At 41.0% G+C, this 7,004-nt stretch overlaps 1 protein-coding gene across 1 annotated transcript in view; it reads right to left on the bottom strand.

Annotated features, from left to right (window-relative positions):
• Positions 1–7,004, bottom strand: part of DTX4 (deltex E3 ubiquitin ligase 4) — a 76,065-nt gene that overhangs the window by 42,922 nt on the left and 26,139 nt on the right. Inside the window, exon 2 of the mRNA XM_028501579.2 lies at positions 5,244–5,350. The gene's annotated coding sequence lies outside the window, so the exon portion shown is untranslated. The remainder of the gene's footprint in view (positions 1–5,243; positions 5,351–7,004) is intronic.

The raw sequence follows: 7,004 nt of genomic DNA, 5'->3' as shown, positions 1-7,004 counted from the left end.
AGCACAGCCTCCGGACGCGCAGGCTCAGCGGCCATGGCTCACGGGCCCAGCCGCTCCGCGGCATGTGGGATCCTCCCGGACTGGGGCGCGAACCTGGTTCCCCTGCATCGGCAGGCAGACGCGCAACCACTGCGCCACCAGGGAAGCCCCTGGGTTGTTTTTTTGATATTGAGCTGCATGAGTTTCTTATATATTTTGGAGATTAATCCTTTGTCAGTTGCTTCACTTGCAAATATTTTCTCCCATTCTGAGGGTTGTCTTTTCGTCTTGTTTATGGTTTCCTTTGCTGTGCAAAAGCTTTGAAGTTTCATTAGGTCCCATTTGTTTATTTTTGTTTTTATTTTCATTATTCTAGGCAGTGGGTCAAAAAAGATCTTGTTTTGGTTTATGTCAAAGAGTGTTTTTCCTATGTTTTGCTCTAAGAGTTTTATAGTGTCCAGTCTTACATTTAGGTCTTTAATCCATTTTGAATTTATTTTTGTGTATGGTGTTAAGGACTGTTCTAATTTCATTCTTTTACATGTAGCTGTGTAGTATAGTCTGAAGTCAGGGAACCTGATTCCACCAGCTCCGTTTTTCTTTCTCAAGATTGCTTTGGCTATTCGGGGTCTTTTGTGTTTCCATACAAATTGTGAAATATTTTGTTCTATTTCTGTGAAGAATGCCATAGCTAGTTTGATAGGGATTGCATTGAATCTGTAGATTGCTTTGGGTAGTATAGTCATTTTCACAATATTGATTCTTCCAATCCAAGAACATGGTATATTTCTCCATCTGTTTATGTCATCTTTGTTTTGTTTGTTTATGTCATCTTTGATTTCTTTCATCAGTGTTTTATAGTTTTCTGAGTACAAGTCTTTTGCCTCCTTAGGTAGGTTTATTCCTAGGTATTTAATTCTTTTTCTTACGATGGTAAATGGAATGCCAGAGATTTCTGTGCACTAATTTTGTATCCTGAAAACTTACCAAATTCATTGATTAGTTCTAGTAGTTTTTTGGTGACATCTTTAGGATTTTCTGTTTATAGTAGCATGTCTTGTTGAATGTTTCAATGTATCTATTGATACGATCATATGGCTTTTCTTCTTTAGCCAGTTCATGTGATGAATCACATCAATAAGGTTTTGAATATTAAATCAGCCTTGTATACCTAGAATAAATCTTACTCCTTTGCTGATTTTTATCTGTATCCTTTCACTGTAATAAACTATACCATGAGTATAATGGTTTTCTGAGCTCTACTAATCTTTTAGCAAATTATTGAACCTGAAGTTGGTGTTTGGGAACTTTGGAACTTGTACCCTATAAGAGTCTTGCCCAACAGGAAGCTCAGGAGCTAAAAATGGTCAATCAGAGATGCCTCATATTTGCCCTTTATCAAATAACTTAACATATTCATAGTTTAAGGACATGGATGTCTTTGCCAGAATGCTCCCCACATTGCCCATGCAACTCACTTGTGATTTTTTTTCTCACTCATGCTCAGTTCTGTGTGTACCACTTCCAAATTACAAGAGGATATTTTTGGCCACACCTGAATTATGACTTGGCAAATCTGATAGAACTCACCACGCAATGGGCAGTTCTGGATGAATTGTCACATGATGTCTCATGGTCAGGTGCTCCATCTTTACCTGGGTTCACTAGCACACCAAAAGTTGTTATTCCAAAGACATATAATTGTATGTCCAAAGACATATAATTCTCCACTGCAAATGGCATGGCCTTGCTGCAGAACCACAGGAGTCTGCATTGTGATTCTCCCACATGTGCCATAAACTCTACATGGTATCTTTTTTCCACTTCTGATACTTGTAATACCATAGGGTCAGATAGGCTGGATCATCCAAGCAGCAGCACTCTTTTCACCACAGACTGGATTTTCTGCAGAACCCTTTCCTAATCTAAGTCCCATTCAAAGCTGGCAGCCTGTAACTGGGCCGAAGCAGTATACCCAGGTGTGAAATACGCTACTGTCAGAAACCAGAGGCAGTGTTACCTCCTTCTTCATAGTGGGGTATATCATTTTCTTTAGATGAGATGTCCTGGCATGCCCCTGACTTAGTGGGTTCTCCATAGGAATTATCTCCCAATATCTGAAATGTGTGAGTGCCAGGGCCTCTAAGTTGCTGACTACTTCTTGGTCATCTGGCTTGATTAGCATGATATCATTGATATAGTGGACTAATGCGATAGTCTGCTGGAAGTACACATCATCCAGATTTTTCTCTATTGTTACAAAAGGAGAGTGTGTTAATACAGTCCTGGGGCAAAACTAAACAATATATACTATTGTCTCTTCTGTGTGAGTTCAACTACTTATGATCCCCTTTTCTAATAGTGAAAGAAAAAAAAAACCCGCATTCATCCAATCAATGACCACATACCATATACCTGAGACCGTGTTTCTTTGCTTTAGCAAAGATACCACATCTGGCACAGTGGCTACAACTGGACCTACCACTTGGCTGACTTTGTGGAAGTCAACTGTCATTCTCCAGGACTTAGTAGATTTCGGCAGCGGCCAGACTGATAAAGCAAATGCATATATGACAGAGATGGTTAGTTCTGTGTTCTTCAGATCCTTAAGGCTGGCACTGATTTTCAGGCTTCCCCCACCCCAAGGAGGGTAGGCAAGTCAATGAAAAGTGGAGCAGAGTTCCCTAAAGGCTTATAGTGCTGATGAGATAAAAATTGGAGTTCAGAATTTGATAAGGGAAGGGGTATTAGTAAATGTCCCAAGCTCTCAGCTGGGACTCCTGGAGGGCAGAGCAGACCAGAGGTAGACAGAGCCTCAACATTTTGTAACTGTGTTTCAAGGCAGTTTCATCTCTGACTGGATTAAGATGATCTGATTTCTCTCTATCAGAATGCAAGGTGACTCTTTCTTGGAGGGAAAAAAAAGTCCTGGGGCGGGGCGGGGATGAAGTAAGGGTTACTATTTCTCCCAGAAAGGCAGCTGCCACTTTTTCATGTAAAATCCAACATGATGCCTAGGCTGGGGGCTGACTGAGCTCCTGAATATACCATTTGCATTTGACTGCCAATGCCTTTCAATCCTTCCATTGTTAGTCGGTGAGTCGGAGTTGAAAAACCCCCCAAAATGGGACGCCGGAAGGAAATTCCCCTGGTCAGTTTCAACATCAGTTTAACTACCAGTGAAGGGCTGCTTTTGTTTAGAAAGTGTGCATTTTGTAGCTCCATCCGGCAGGTGGCGATGTGGTACCAGGAAACGGCCTCTCTGAGAGTTCAGGCCCCCTTTCGGTCGTTAAGCAAAGCCCCGAATTCGCTTTCTCCTTTTGGGATTCTGTATTATTTTTTTGCTGGAATATCCAGACGGGACAGGGAAATAGTTTGGGGGCAATCTACACATCCCACATGAAGCAGTTCCTAAACAGGAGAATTCCCTCTGGTGCTTATGAGATGGGAGCGGAAGCACATATGGCATCGATTCCACAACAGCCGTACATTGAGTCCATCCAAAGGGTCTCATCCACAAGTTCACGTCCTTTCTTTCCTCACCTCAAATCTTGCTTAAACCCCATCGACTGAATTAGGTACCTTTCCTCCTATAGAAGCACAATGTAAATCAGGGGTTACAACAAAAGCTGCCACCTAGGGGGCCCAGGGAAGTCCAGGGTGGTGGAGAAAGGCCAGCTAGGATTGAAAAGGGACGATAGTGGAGGTAGGAGTGAGAAAACTTGATTGTCAGTCTCTTTTCCTCCTTTGGCCCCTTGCTCCAGGGTCATTGCCCAAGTGCCAGTGCTAGTTCCTTTCCCATGTACCTCTCAGTGTCTGGTGAGAACCAAGTTCAGGGGCTTCTTTCTCCCTCCACACACACTGCCTCAGCTCCATCCCTCAGGCCTTGGTGCCTTTGACCACTTGCTCTGGTGCCCAGAATCTTTTCCTCTTCCAGGGCAAGAAAGTGACTTGGGTGCCTGACTAGCACAATGACTGACACATTAACATGTTAACTTTTCTTTTCCTTCTTGGTAATGGTACTAATATTCTGGATCCAAAAAAAACCCAAAAAAGGAACAAAAGGTAATATAAAGGTACTCTGGGCATACATACAGACTCTCAAAAAGTACCCCTTCGGCCTAATGCTTTCAGAAATGTCATACACCCCAATGGAACACTGTAATGGACTTCTGACTAGTTAAAAGATTCTTGGGCAGATACAGACACTTTCAAAAGGGGACTGGGGTAGTACATGGTTATCAGCTCACTGGATCATGGAGTAGGACAGAGAAAAACAGAACTATGTTGGTCTTGGCTTTTCTAGATACGGGGATGTTCTAGTTAGAACCGGATAAAAGAAAAGTTAAAGGTTTTTAACCTGCAGTCTCAAATGTTTACCATTTCTCAGCCTTCTTGTTGAAAAATTCAAGAAGCGTTTTAGACTCAGGAAAGGAGATGATGGTTTGATATGATAACAGAGCCCAGTTAGTAGAAAGAGACCTGAATCAATGTCAGCAAACTTTAGTCCAAGTCTTCTTTCCACTTCTGCCTTAAGCAACAACTCACTCTCCTCTCTCCTCAGCAACAAATTGAGGAGAATAAAATCCTCCCTGCTTTGCCTGACAAGGTTATGGTAAGAACAAACATTAAAAACAATTGTTTTATAAACTGTAAAGCATTATACAAATGTAGGTTACTATTGTTATTGAATAGATCAGCCATGTTTGGGATGGTGTATATTTTCATGCGATGAAATAGCATTCATTTTGTTTTCATTCCATAGTTTACTGTAATATGTTACATTTGATTTCTTGGTTGTTGTTCAGGAAGTGTTACAATAGCTTTTTATTAAAGGCTGCTTTGATGTGGCCAAGATTCTTATTAAAACACCTCCCTTGGGCTTCCCTGGTGGCGCAGTGGTTGAGAGTCCGCCTGCCGATGCACGGGTCACGAGGTCCGGGAAGATCCCACGTGCCGCGGAGCGGCTGGGCCCGTGAGCCATGGCGGCTGAGCCTGCGCGTCCGGAGCCTGTGCTCCGCAGCGGGAGAGGCCACAACAGTGAGAGGCCCGCGTACCGCAAAAAAACCAAAAAACAAAAAACACCTCCCTACCACCATCCTACTAAAATAAGAAGAATAAAATAGATGAGACAGATTTTAACTTTTTTACTATTCCCTACATACAATGAGGTCATTTCTTGGCAGGAAAAACTTTGAAGCCCAGTGTCAAGAATGGCTAAGTCTAATACTGGTATATTCCATAAATAGTATTTACAAACATACCTTATAAAAGCAGTGTTCAGTATTTGTCTTACTCTTTTTATCTGAGTCCTTCTGTGACTTGGGCTTCTCAGAGCTCATGATGGCTTGAAGATGAATAGACAATTCAGCTGAAACAGTAATTTCAAAAAGGGTCAAGTTATAGCAGTGTCTTCATGGCTATCATTAATTGTACAGAGAGTAAGATTAACAGGGACCCCCTAACCCACCTTTCAGCTCCACCCTCACTTTCCTTAGAGATGTTAATTTAGCATGTAGACAGTTTATCCACTAATTATAATGATCTGAACGATAACATCTCCTTTTTATAGAGCAGTATATCAAACACTTTACAAAAATTATCTCTAATTGCCAATACCCACATATATACCATGTAGATATATCTTCATTTTGCAGATGGAGAAAGTATAACTCAGAGAAAATAGGTGACGTGCCCAAGCCCAGAGCTACAAAGCAGAGATGGAATTCAAATGCAGGTATAAATACCCTACAGATGGATTTTCAGTTGGAGAATTCAAAAGTGTGTTCTAGATACACTGATGTTAAAATCTGGCCTCCATTTAAGATGAAGATGATACTGAGATGGTATAACTATAGGGAAACAGATGGGAAGAGAATTGTGTAGTACCATGAAGGCAAAATAAAAGTAAAGCGAGAGTCCGCCCGGGAAGTTAGTGAGAAACTTTGGATGCAGCTTTAGTTTTTAGTTTAAAGAGGGATCCTGTATTATTTTTCCCCATCTATCTTCCCTCTGATGTCTCCCCAGAAGGAAATGAACAATGTAAATAAAATAGTGAAATCTTCAATAGTGATATATACCACTAGAATGAAAGCCATGGAGGGTAGCAGCCATCTGTCTTCAGAATTCCATCACCTAACACAAAGCCTGGCCCAGGGCAAGCCTTCAGCAAAGATATATTCAATGAATGAATGAAGTGTGTATGTGAGGAGCTATGCCCTGTTCTAATTGCTTTTCATAAACTACCTCATATAATTCTTACAACCCTGTGAGATAGGTATTATTAGTCCCACTTCACTAATAAAGCCTTTGAACCCCCAGACAGATCAAACTATTTACTCAAGGTCACAAAGCCCCAGAGAGTATATTTTTGGTGACTTTTGATTATGAACATTTTCAAATAGAAGAAAAAGAGAACAGTATAATGAGCCTCCATATACTTGTAACATAGGATAATGTGCTCATTTTATTTGCAAATTTACATCATCTTCTTATTTTACTACATTATTTTACAGTTAGGGACATCATGACATTTTAACCCTAATTACCACTTTCCATCTGAAAAATTTTGGACTTTTTCTTATATCATCACAATACTAATTTATTCAGACCAAGATACAATTGAGGTACATAAGTTGTCTCTAATTATTATGCCTTTTGAGCTCTTCTAGTCTAGAAAAAGCAATGATTTGCTGAAGAGAACAGAGAAATCGTTTGTAGAATGTTCACCTCCTGGGTTACTTCTTCACCTTGTTGTTTAGTTTCAGTTCTAGCCCCTGCATTTCTGGTCAAGAAGAAGTTATGTAAAGACCATACTCATTCCCAGTAAATGGCTTCCTCATTTACTGGGAATGAGCTATTTAGGAAACTCACGTCAGCCTCCCTGAGCCTTCGTTTTCGGTTTAAGTCTTCGTTTTCTGTTTGTAAAACGAGAAATGATTCTCTCCCATCTCTCTCTCCTCCCTTTCCCCTCCCTCTTCTCTCTCGTCCTCCCTCCTTGGCCCCCTTCTTTCTCTTTCTCCTTC

The sequence above is a fragment of the Physeter macrocephalus genome, chromosome 16, assembly GCF_002837175.3.
Source record: "Physeter macrocephalus isolate SW-GA chromosome 16, ASM283717v5, whole genome shotgun sequence".
Taxonomy (NCBI): domain Eukaryota; kingdom Metazoa; phylum Chordata; class Mammalia; order Artiodactyla; family Physeteridae; genus Physeter; species Physeter macrocephalus.
This window is presented reverse-complemented; position numbering and strand designations above follow the sequence as displayed.